Source organism: Gopherus evgoodei, chromosome 11 (genome assembly GCF_007399415.2).
Source record: "Gopherus evgoodei ecotype Sinaloan lineage chromosome 11, rGopEvg1_v1.p, whole genome shotgun sequence".
NCBI classification, from domain to species: domain Eukaryota; kingdom Metazoa; phylum Chordata; order Testudines; family Testudinidae; genus Gopherus; species Gopherus evgoodei.
Window position 1 is genome coordinate 27,291,288 of NC_044332.1, and position 13,714 is coordinate 27,305,001.

Genomic DNA, 13,714 nt, shown 5'->3' on the forward strand with positions numbered 1-13,714 from the left:
TGGAATTTGGGTACCACCTCCAATTTATTTCACGCCCCCCCTTTCAGCCCCCTTTCTCATCCCTCTTCAGGGACCCCTCTCACGAGCAACTCCCCCTCCAGGAGGGGCAGACGCTCCTTGCCAAAGGAGCCATAGAGGAGGTATCGGAACACGAATGGAGCATGGAGTTTTACTCCCACTACTTCCTAATCCCCAAGGCAAAGGGGGGTCTCAGACCTATCCTGGATCTGCGGGAACTCACACAGATACATGATAAAGTTGAAGTTCCGTATGGTATCCCTGGGAACCCTCATCCCATCCCTGGATCCCGGAGACTGGTATGCCGCCCTCGACATGAAAGATGCGTATTTTCACATAGCCATCCACCCACCTCACAGGAGTTTCCTCCGGTTCGTAGTCAACCACCAACATTTTCAGTTCGCGGTCCTACCGTTCGGCCTCTCTGCAGCCCCAAAAGTATTTACGAAATGCATGTCTATAGTCATCACCCACCTCTGCCGCCGTCAGGTACACTTTTTTCCGTATCTAGACGACTGGCTTATCCGAGGGACCTCCGAGGCACAAGTGATCCATCATGTCCGCATTGTCAAGGACCTTTTCCTACATATAGGTCTAATGATCAATGCGGAAAAGTCCACTCTGATTCCCATTCAGAGGATAGACTTCATTGGCGCCACCCTGGACTCCATCCTCGCCAGAGCTTGCTTACCACTGCCCCGGTTCCAGGCAATGGTGGCCATCATCCAGAGTCTTCAAGCTGCTCCCTTGACTTCAGTTCGCACTTGCCTCGGTCTCCTGGGTCACATGGTGGCCTGCACGTTTGTGATAACATACGCCAGACTGTGCCTCCGTCCCCTCCAATTGTGGCTCAACTCAGTGTACTGACCAGGCAGGGATGCCATAGACATCATCGTCACCATTCCCCCGAGCATCCTAGGCTCCTTCGACTGGTGGCTGACCCCCACCCTGATGTGTGCAGGGCTGCCATTCCATCCGCCCCAGCCCTCTGCATCCCTGACAACAGACGCATCATCTCTCGGCTGGGGTGCTCACCTCGGGCATCTATGCATGCAAGGCCTTTGGTCATCTCAGGAACTGGCCTTGCGCATCAATGTCCGGGAACTGAGAGCAGTCCGCCTTGCTTGCCAGGCGTTCCAACAGCACTTGCAAGGCCATTGTGTGTCAATATTCACTGACAACACAATAGCCATGTACTATATAAACAAACAGGGTGGGACAAGGTCCTCGACCCTTTGTCTGGAAGCCATTCAACTCTGGGACTTTTGTATAGCCCACTCTACAGACCTCATAGCGTCCTTTCTCCCAGGGGTTTGGAACACTCTGGCGGATCACCTCAGCAGATCCTGCCTTTCTCATGAGTGGTCGCTTCGCCTGGACGTTATTCTTTTGGTCTTCCGGAAGTGGGGATTTCCCTGTGTAGACCTCTTTGCGTCCCGCGGGAACAGGAAATGCCTAATGTTCTGTTCTTTTCAAGGCCTCTCACAGGGTTCGATAGGGGACACCTTCCTGATACCCTGGACGACTCACCTGCTATACGTTTTTCCACCGTTCCTGCTCGTCCACAAGGTCCTCCTGAAAGTGCACAGGGACAGAGCCCGCTTGATCATGATCGCTCCAGCGTGGCCCAGGCAGCACTGGTACACCATGTTGCTATACCTGTCAATAGTCGACCCTATCCCACTACCTCTTCACCTGAACCTGATAACTCAGGACCACGGTAAACTGCATCACCCAGACCTACAGTCCCTCCATCTCACGGCATGGCTTCTGAGTGGTTGACCCAGTCTGAGATGCGTTGCTCTGCCCCAGTGCAACAAGTACTCTTGGGTAGCAGAAAACCTTCCACTAGAGCAACATATCTGGCCAAGTGGAAGCGTTTCACATGCTGGTGTGGAGAACACAACGTTCTTCCCACCAAGGTCTCCATCCCCACCATCTTGGACTACCTCTGGTCCCTTAAACAACAGGGCCTAGCAGTATCCTCTTTGAGGGTGCACTTGGCGGCCATCTCTACCTTCCACCCAGGGGAGAATGGTCGCTCAGTGTTTTCACATCCTATGGTATCCAGATTCCTCAAGGGCTTGGAGCGGCTATACCCCCAGGTACGCCGCCCTGCCCCAACTTGGGGCCTCAACCTGGTTCTTACCAGACTTATGTCAGCCCCATTCGAGCCATTAGCAACTTGCTCCCTTCTCTACTTGTCCTGTAAAACCGCTTTCCTCGTGGCTGTCACATCCGCAAGATGAGTTTCCGAGCTCCGGGCTCTCACGGCGGACCCTCCATATACTGTGTTCCACAAGGACAAGGTGCAGTTGCGACCACACCCGGCCTTTCTCCCCAAAGTGGTATCGGCCTTCCATGTTAACCAGGAGATCTTTCTTTGGGTCTTCTTCCTGAAGCCACATTCATTGTGCAGGGAGCAACAGCTGCACTCCCTAGACGTCCGTAGAGCACTCGCTTTTTATATCTAGCGGACAAAGCCCTTCCACAGAACCCCACAACTCTTCATTGCGGTAGCAGAGCGTATGAAGGGCCTACCCATTTCCTCACAGAGGATTTCATCCTGGGTGACATCATGCATCCATGCCTGTTACGACTTGGCTCATGTTCCGTCAAGCCATCTCACGGCTCTACCAGGGCTCAAGCCTCATCTGCTGCTTTCCTGGCTCACGTGCCCATCCACGAGATATATCGCGCGGCCACCTGGTCCTCGGTCCATATCTTTGCCTCTCACTATGCCCTGGTTCAGCAGTCCAGGGATGACATAGCCTTTGGCTCCGCGGTGTTACACTCTGCGACATCTCACTCTGACCCCACCGCGTAGGTAAGGCTTGGGAATCACCTAACTGGAATGGATATGAGCAAGCACTCGAAGAAGAAAAGACGGTTACTCAGATTTGTAACTGTTGTTCTTTGAGATGTGTTACTCATATCTATTCTACACCCGCCCTCCTTCCCCACTGTCGGAGTAACCGGCAAGAAGGAACTGAGGAGTGGTCAGGTTGGCAGGGGTATATATCCGACGCCATGGTGGCGCCACTCCAGGGGACGACCCAGCCAACCCACCGGGGGTTGCTAGGGTAAAAATCTTCTGACAAACGTGCACGTGGTGCGCGCACACCTAACTGGAATGGATATGAGCAAGACATCTCGAAGAACAACAGTTACAAAGGTGAGTAACTGTCTTTTACTCCATACAATTGGCATGGAGGGGGTGTGGTTGCTATTCCAGCCCACCGGCTGGGATATCTTTTATTTGCTCATTTACTTTCACCCATTCCATCCTTCCGTATGTCTTTTGCTCCAGATGCTGCATTAGACAAATGAATTACTGTACCTACCCAGTTCAAAGGCCGGGTGATACAAATGTTCCTTAAAAGTTAGCAAATTCAATTTATTTCAGGCTACAGGCAGAAAGGCAATCCAGAGTCCAAGAGCCCTTACAGAGAACACTCTGTCAGCCACCACCTCTTCTTTATATTGAGGAGAGTCTAGCATCAGCTCATTCTGCTGACGGAAGTTGTGGCAGTGTCTCAAAGGAAGAGAGGCATGCTCTCAGGTAGGCTGGTTTCTGGCCATATAGAGCTTTAAAACTTAAAAGCAACACCTTTATAATCTATCTGGAAGCTCGTAGGTGTTAGGCATAGTATACAATGTTGTGAAAGCCAAGACTAAACAGGATTAAAAAAAGAACTAGATAAATTCATGGAGGATAGGTCCATCAATGGCTATTAGCCAGGATGGGCAGGGATGGTGTCCCTAGCCTCTGTTTGTCAGAAGTTGGGAATGGGCAACAAGGAATGGATCACTTGATGTTTACCTGATCTGTTCATTCCCTCTGGGGCACCTAGCGTTGACCACTGTCAAAAGACAGGATACTGGGCTAGATAGACCTTTGGTCTGACCCGGTATGGTCATTCTTATGTTCTTAACAGGTTTGACATATGAGTATAATATATATTTATTTGTGTGTGTGTGTTAGGAATGTATGTTAACTTAATGTATTATGCTTTCCCCACAATTCTTTTCACCCATGTCAAGTATCTCACAACATTTTGCAAAGCTGATATCAGCTTTGGTGTTAGAAAACAGGAAATTTGTCAAAGACAAAAATATATTAATGTTCTGCCCCCATACAAGCTGAGGAGATACCTTAACAGAGCAGTATCTGAAATGCTAGTATCCAAAACAAAGATAAGGAAGGTACAGAAGAACAAATTAAACAAGTGGGATAAACTGGTGGGGAGGATTTTGGTCACATGTAGAAAGTTTTGTAACTTGTAAAACCATACTGCTAGCTGAAGTGCACATCTTTGAAGCACACATGCTGTGTAAGGTAAATATACTGTGCAAATTTGATTCCCAAAAGGAGGGTCTGTATTTCTCCTGTTTGCATTATACTACTTTGTCTTTAAACAATAAATGTGGTTAAGTTTGCTTATTTGGTCTTCTGAACATTATTAAGAATGAACCACAAGTCAAATAGTCAGCTACACTGTTGAGTCAATACAGGTAACTGGTGTCACTCCTGGAGCATGGGTGATCTCCCCAGGTCTTTGTACTCTCCCTCCATTCTGCCTTGCAGTGTGCCCTGGAGGTCATAAACCAGTACTATTTCAGAACAAGGGGGGAATGAGTTCCAAAGCAAAGGAGCAAGATGTAGGTTGTCTGGTCTAATAGTCAGAGCAGGAGCCAGGTCTAGTGGGCAGAGGAGGCATTCAGGTTGGGGTGCAAAGCCCAAGGTCATCACCAGAGTCAACTGCTAATTACCAGAGCCAGGGGTCAAGCCAGAGTCAGGAATTGAAGCTGAGGGTCAGAGCCAAGGTCAGACCCCAAGTGTCAGAGCCAGGGACAGAAGTCAGAGGCCAAGGTCAGAGCCAGGGCTGGTGGCTGATGATTGGAGGCAAGGTATAAGGACCAGAACTAGAGGAGAGGCAAGGATCAAGCATTGAGTAGGAGCACAGTAGGAAGAGGAGCAAAGGCAGGAGCCAGGAGCAGAGCAGGAATCAGGAACAGGGCTGGATGCAGGAGGCAAACACAAGCAGAGTCCAGTGCAGCCATAACAGGAAATCACCTTGTTTCTTGCACAAACTTCTTGTGCTTCCTTCTGGCATAAATAGTATGCCATGGTTGGACCAATTGGTGGAGCTGGGCAATTCTCCAATCACAGTTTTTGTGGTAGGTGCCTTGGCTGAGGCTATCATTCTACTAGCGTCTCAGCCCTCCAGGTTTCAGCAGACATTAGGTTGAAGCAAGGATACAGCAGCCGTCTTGGGTTACTCCCAGACCTAGATTCAAGACCAGGGACATCGCACTGTCATGAAAAATGTCCTGTCAGCTAACATCACTCTCTCTCATGAATGGGGCTCCAGCTCGGGCACCTCTGCTGACCACAACTATGGCAGTATGTCACAGGGGAGAAGGGTGGCCTTTCCAATAAGTAAGTCCCAAGCCCTTTAAGTTTTCATAAGTCAAGATCTTGAATTCTTCCTGGTACTTCATAGGAATATTACCTGAGTAGAGGGGAGCTGCACAGAGGCCCTGTTTGAGTGTGTGTGTGTGGGGGGGGGGGGTGGATTTCATCTCCCTATTCTCCACCCACATAGAACAAAAAGACAATGGGTTTTAGGCTGAGGGGATGAATTCCCTCTAACACCCCAACTAGTGAAAATGCCTTTGCCTGTGTCTGTTCTTTTGAGGAAATGTTTTGATTGCACAATAGAGAACAAACAGTTCTAAAAATCCCAATGAAATAATAACAATCAAAAGTAAGTGCCAAATAAAGCTATATTCATTATACTGCACAATAATACTCTTACATTTCTTCCTGTGTTGCAAGAAAACTCCAAGAACAGGAGCCAAAGCCTGGGGGAGGGGGAGTAGGAAACAGGAAATAAGGGAAAGATGACACACAGAACATAGTGTATCAGACAGAAGAAACACCATGCGGAGCCAGGAAATCGACATCATACAGGATGACGTCATTCTATAACAATCTCCAGAGCTGTCGCCCCTGCAGCAATACAGAGCCATAGACTCATCACCATTCCATAATTACCTGCCAGTCAAACAACTCTAAAAATAAAATCCAAATGTCATCAAATTTGGAAAGTTTTTTTCCCTTTTGGATATAACTCTCTCAAGAGTTGCCATGTCACTTAATCCATTGAACTATTGTCTGTCCTGGGAGAAACAAGTGATTTTCCATGTTTATTGTATCAGAGATTTTGCTACTAATGAGGCTTGTAGGAACTAGGTTTCTTGTGACTCAATTAAAAAGTGAGAGCTTTTGAGTTGGCTGACTTCGTAAGCAGAATTATGAATTTCTACCTGTCTTGAAGAGGACATTCATTCCTGCTCTTCTGCAATGAATGGCATTGAGTAAAATTCCTATGTAAAAAGCCCTGCTAGAAGGTGAAATTTTAAAACTCTAGAACTGTACTACATAAACTGTCAGAATCCATACATTTTAATCTACTTATGTATAACCAGAAAGTAAATTGTCAATATTCACAGATGGTCCAATAAAAATATTACCCCACCCACCTTGTGTCTCTCATATCCTGGGACCAACACGGCTACATCACCACTGCGTACAATAATAATCTTTCTTGCCCTATTTGTGATTGTTCCTATCAATTTCATACAGCCCAACCAGTGCTATATACTGTAACAGTATGTACTTTAACACTTTGCACTTAGGTTTTCCCTATTTCCTAGCATGTGCCATAAAACTCAGTGAAATGAAAAGTAAATCACAAGACTGCATTTTGCCACTGAGGCTGTGGAATGCTTCAGTCAAAAATCAAAGGCTGACACAATCTGCTGAGAGGCTTGTCACATGCCAGGAAATGCTGAGCCTTCTCATGTTTATATAAAAAAATTTTTTTCATTCTTTTGTGTTCTTTCCCACTTCATGCTCTGAAACAGTTAATTACAGTGAAAAATACTTTTAGTTGAGTAACTGGCAATGAAATGTGCTTGGATTACTCACTAGTTCAAATGAAGATTAAAATCCATGTTATTTTGGTCATGAATGGGGGGAGAAAACATGCAGAATAATGTAATCTATTCATTGGTTTAAAGACTCAAAGGAGCCCCTGAGAGCATCAGAAATCCATGTGATGTCCAAGTGTGCTGTATTTTGCATTCAGATCTATCAGATAGCTGAAAGCAGTATAAAATCTGTGCAATTAGATATAGAAAAACAGTACCCTTTTGATATGCATCAGAGTAGGCCCATGTGTACTGCTATTCCAGCAAGCATATGATATGTAATAAAATGTGCTCCAACACTCACTTCTCATAGGAGCAAAAGTGCAGGGCTAAAACCACTGACTTTTTGGTAAAGCTGTTCAAATCTGGGTAGTCTGTTCAAAGTTGGGAATATTGGATGTGATTTGTGCTGGATGGCAAATAGTACAAGCTACTGCTAGAACTCCAAACTGATAGATTATATCCTGAATGATTTTATCCTGCAGTTAAAATCAAACTTTCTGTGTTTGTTGTATGGAAGTTAATATTTTAAATCATATTAAAAAGAGAAACTAGGGAGAGGATACCACCTCACAACTATAGGTGCTCTAGCACCCCTACAGAGCTAGGTTCTCCAATCCAGCATAGCTGTGCTCAGGACTGGGGCAAAGAGAGGAAGGCAAAAGATGCCTTTAGATCACCTGTATGTCCTCTTCATCCTGGGATTGGCCAATGTCTATTCTATTTTATTTAGGTTCTTATCCTGCACTTATCACTGTAGTAGTAGAAATAATACTACCTACCTCTTATTTGAGTGCCTTTCACTAGAGCATTGAACAAGAGACTAACCTCTGTCACGTGTTTGTTCTCTCATGTTCTCAGGGCGGGAAATGTGTGCACTGGAGTGTTTTTTTGTTTTGAATTTTTTGTTTGGTTTTTATTTTATATTGTGTGTGTGTGAGAGAGAGAGAGCAGGCATGGTCAAAGAAATGTGCCTTGCACCTGGAGCAGAAGGTGGTGAGCTTTATGATGGTCATTACTTCCTGGAGCAGTTCATTGCACATTCATGGGCTTGACCACAAGAATGGTCTTTCTCCTACACATACAAGCTTTACTGTTATTGTAGAAAGTTCCATAGTCTAGAGGAGCAAAGTTCTCAGCCATGGTCTTCATCCTGGAACTTTTAAATACCCTGGGCCCAGGCCATAGAGCACCTTGAAGATAAGGACCAAGGACTTTAATTTGATTTTGTATTCTGTAGGGAGTAGAGGACAGGTTTGATGTGCCCGTGGGAACCTGTGTTGCTGCGGGGATGTGCTGTAACATTCTGTCTGAGTTTCTTAAATACTGAAGGCTTCTTGGCTGGACTACAACAATGCAATGTACCTGGACAAGAGATGACAAAAGCATGAAAAACTGAGGTCAATTCGTCATTCACTGGGATGGGAAATAGTTGCCTGGAGATGGTAGAAAGGGATTCTTCTATGTGAGAGTTTATCAGGGAGGAACCTAGGAGCATTCTTAAGCTACTGACTGAGCAGACCAATTGTGGATGTGAATCTTCATAGAATATCAGGGTTGGAAGGGACCTCAGGAGATCATCTAGTACAACCCCCTGCTCAAAGCAGGACCAATTCCCAGACAGATTTTTGCCCCAGATCCCTAAAATGGCCCCCTCAAGGATTGAGCTCACAACCCTGGGTTTAGCAGGCCAATGCTCAAACCATTGAGCTATCCCTCCCCATTCTTCAAGCAAAGAGGACTGCATCATAGCTGCAAGCTCTTCAAAATGCTATTCTCTGTTCACCAGCATCTTGCTCTATCTTGCTTGGGTTCAGCTTCAATCAGCTCTTCTACATCCATGAGCTGATCTCATCCAAGTACCGGGCCAGCTAGGTGGTGATGGTATAATCATATGTGGTCATATAAATCGAGCTGTATGTCATCTGTATATTACTAGCACTTCATAGATTCCAAGGCCAGAAGGGACCATTGTGATCATCTAAACTGACCATTTGTATAACACAGGCCAAAGAACTTCCTTCAAATAATTCCTAGAGCATATATTTTAGAAAAACATCCAATCCTGAGTCAATGTCATCTGACCAGTTTACCTAATGGCTGCATGTAGATGTTGAATAGAACCAGAAAGACAATGATCCATGTGGGCTCTAGTCCAAGAAGTAAATATAGTTGAACTGGTCAATAGTAATGACCATAACATAATTAAATTTAACATCCTTGTATGGGACAAAATGCCAAAGAAACCCACCACAGTAGCATTTAACTTCTAAAAGGAGAATGTAACAGGGCATCTCTTTCCTCCTGTCTTCTTGTCCTGCAGAAACTGAGTAGATTCCAATAGTTGTACATTCGCAGTGACATTTAGTTTGAGTTCCCTCCACCAATACTATTATAGTCCCTGTGCAATAGTCCATCTATAATATCTTCAGTGCCTTTGGCCCTCTCATCAGAACCCTGTGGGGAACAGAAGTCTCCCTTCCCTGAGGCCTTCTGTGTGATTGGACTCAGCTGACCCTGTTTCTGTTTCCTCCTCAACCCCCTACACTCTTGGTGCTTCCTTCCTGTGCCTCGTTATCAGATTTAGGCTAATTGGCTCTTTATCCCACCCAGTCTGATTATCTAATTATCTCAGTCAGCTTTCTCTGAATAAGTAATTGGCATGTCAGTGATCAGAGTGCAGGCTCACTTGTTCACTCCCTGCACTCTATCACAGGGGACTACACCAAAATGAGGAAGCTAGTTAAATGGAAATTAAAAGAAACAGTCACAGGGGTGAAATGCCTGCAAGCTGCATAAAACCTATAAAAACACCATAATAGAAGCATAAACTAAATGTATAATCCAAATTAAAAAAAAAGTATACAATAAGACAACCAAAAAAATGCCGCTTTATCTAAACAACAGAGAAGAAGAGGCAGTTAGGGGCAAGAAGGAATCCTTTAAAACCTGGAAGTCAAATCCTACTGAGGACAATAAAAAGGAGCCCTGGACGAGTCAAATGTAAAAGTACAATTAGACACATCAAAAAAGAATTTGAAGAACTAGCAAAAGCACAAAAACTAACTGCAAATTTCTAAGTCATTAGAAGCAGGAAGCCTGCCAAACAATCAGTAGGGCCACTGGGACAATGAATGTGCTAAAGGAGCACTGAAGGAAAACAAGGCCATTGCAGAGAAGCTAATTCTTTGCATTGGTCTTCAGTACAAAGGATGTGAGGGAGATTCCTACAGCTGAGTCATTCTTTTTAAGGGGACAAATCTGAAGAACGATACCAGATTGAGGTGTCAGTAGAGGAGGTTTAGGAACAAACTGATAAAGAAATAAGTTGTCATGAATAGATGGTATTCACCCAAGAGTTCTGAAGGAAATCAAATATGAAATTGCAGAGTTACTAACTGTGGTATGTTACCTGACACTTAAATCAGCCTCTGTATCAGATAACTGGAGCATAGTTAATGTAACACTGATTTTAAAAAAATTAAAAAGCTCCAGAGATGATCCTGGTAATTACAGGCTGGTAAGCCTAATTTCAGTACGAGGCTATAGTAAAAAACAGAATTATCGGACTCTCAGATAAACATAATATGTTGGGGAAGAGTCAACATGGTTTTTGTAATCATGCCTCACCAATCTGTTAGAATTATCTGAGGATGTCATCAAGCAAGTGGACTAGGCTGATCCAGTTGATATAGTGAACTTGGACTTTCAGAAAGCATTTGCCAAGGCCCTATACCAAAGGTCTGTGAGCAACTAAGCAGTCCTGGATAAGAGGAAAGGTCCTCTCATGGATCAATAACTGGTTAAAAGGTAGGAAACAAAGGATAGGAATAAATGGTCATTTTTATAATGGAAAAAGGTAAATAGCCAGGTACCCCAAAGATCTGTACTGGGACCAGTTCTGTTCAACATATTCCTAAGTAATATACAAAATTACTCAAGATAGGTAAGTCCAGAGCAGACTGCAAAGAGTCACAAAGGGATCTCACCCAGTCACCCAGTTTTGTAACAAAATGGCAGATGAAATTCAGTGTTGATAAGTACAAAAAAATGCACATTGGAAAACATAATCCCAACTACACATACAAAATAATGGGGACTAAATTAGCTGTTACCACTCAAGAAAGGGATCTTGGAGTCATTGTAGATAGATGTCTGAAAATGACTGTTCAATGTGCCGTAGCAGTCAAAAAAGGTAACCGAATTTTAGGAACCATAAGGAAAGGGACAGATAATGACTGAAAACATAATGCTACTATATAAATCCATGGTACACCCACACCTTGAATACTGCATGCAGTTTTCATCAACTTAAAAAAGATACATTCAAATTAGAAAAGGTACAGAGATGTAATAACAATGATTAGCGCTTTGGAACAGGTTTCATATGAGGAGAGATTGATAAGACTGGGACTGTTCATCTTAGAAAAAAGATGACTAAGAGGGGATATGATAGAGGTGTATAATGTCATGAATGATGAGGAGAAAGCAAATCGGAAAGTGCTGTTTCCCAAAACCTCTGACTACCAGAAGCTGGGACTAGATGATGGGATGGATCACTCAATAATTGCCCTGTTCTGTTCATTCTCTCTGAAGCACTGTTAGAAGACAGGATACTGGGCTAGATAGACCATTGGTCTGACCCAGCATGGCCGTTATTATGTTCACAAGTGAAGTGTCTTAATGGAAGTGCAGTTTCCTATCACTACTCAGGGGGTGCTCTCCTCCAGAAAGGATTCAAATCATTTCAGAACATTATCCTGGACTCTGATCCTCAAAGGGACCCTCCAGCTTCTGAGGCCTGTGTAGGAGAACAGGAATATTCCAGCCACATTCCCATTCTCCCAGAAATGCTCCCTGTGCTTGGGGCTCTAAGTTACCCTGAGAATCCTCAGAGAGCTGGATCTGCTGGCTTCAGACTCATTTGCTGCATCAGAGACTCACAAAGCAGCCATAGTGGATTAGTGATGGGAGGGAATCTGACACTCCAGTTGCAGATAGTTTTCATGTAGTTATGATTGGATGGTAATATAGATGAAGTGGCCTATGTGCTGAAATGTAGCTGAGAATAATGTGCTAACAATAGACTGTGTGCAAAAAGGGATTAATAGCGCAGAAGAATGTGTTTCTCAGCTAGGTACTATATGAGAAAATTATTCTATCTTGATGTCTGTCATTCATAAGAAATGTCTAAAGAGGGAAAAAAGAAACAGGACATTTTGAACAATGAGGCAGCTGTATTTTTATCATTAAAATATTTATATGAGTAAAGTTTCTTTTACAAGAAGATAACCGGTCTTGGATAGTGATGGTACAAAATCTGAGACTGTGCCTTCACTGGCCAGTCATGTAGGCAAATATGAATTGCAAATTCCAGATGTCTGTGTCCTGCTGCCATATGTGACCCCTTGTGAAAGTCCCAGAGTCAAAGGTAAGTTCACAAGGCAGGCACAAACATTGGAAAACTGCTTTGCGACTTCATCTGGAACCAGAAAATGCTTCTTTCTGAATGGAAAGGTGCCTCTCTTTCAGACCTACGTATAAGACAGTTTCAGTGGATAGGTGTCTCAGAAATTCTTCTGAGCACTGCATAACCTAATATAATATGCCATCCTAGCATTTTCTTACTGGTCTCTATTACTTGTGTTCTTTAACTTTCTGTAAATGCCAGAGCTGCCTTTGCTATCACACACTGTGATATGTTCTGTGAGGCAGCCAAGGGAACTTAAGAAAGGCCCTGCTTAGTGAGGATCCTGGACCAAATCCACTTTCTGGAAATCCACACTGGATCACAGGCACCTGGAAAAGGCCAGGGCTGATTTTGGAGTCCACGGTTGTGGGGAAGGAAAATAAGTTATGGGGGTAGTCTGGGAAATTATTGCTGGAACATAGTCTGAGTAGGGGCGGGGGGGAAAGAGAGGCTGTGGATATGGGAAGAGGTAGAATTCCTAAGATGGAGGAAGAAGCAGTGAGACTGTGGGGAGGACCCAGGGAAGATGGAAAAAGATTGGAGAGAGAGCTAGAGAAGGAACAAATTGAGAAGATTTGGGAAAGAGGAGGGAAAGGGACAGAAAGAGGGAGAGAAGAAAGAGCACAACCTCTACTGCAAACTCTGTTAGGATTCCATCGCCCCTGCTTAATGATCTGTCATGATTCCATCTGCCGGTCAGTGGGTGCTTCAGGTATCTGACTGCTAGTCTTTGTGTTTAGATGTAAGCTCCTCAATGCATAGACTATGTCTCCTCTATGTTCTACAACTTCAGTGATGGATAAACAACAAATACTAGAGGAGAAAAACAAAAGGAAGGGGGTGAAGGGGAAATTAAATGAAAAAATAGAAGGAAAAAAGAAAGGAGAGAGAGAAAAAAACAAGAAGTTAAAAGAGAAAGGAAAAGCAACAAGAGATCCAGGGCCAGGTTCTGGTCTAAGTCAAGTAGCTCCATTGACAATAAACCCTATGATCCTATCTAGCTTTCAATACAACCATATTAGAAGTCACAACTGCCTTGTCTAAACCAGACTTTTAAAACTTAGAATGTATCAGCTAATATGTCCTAACCTACACATCTTTAATCCTAGTCAAGGCACTTGGACTCAGGGAGGGTAGACGATGACAGCATAATGGCAGGTTCGTGGGCAGCAGGAGAAGCAGAGGGCCAGTGCAGAATAGAATTTCCCCTCTGTGTGTATATACCAC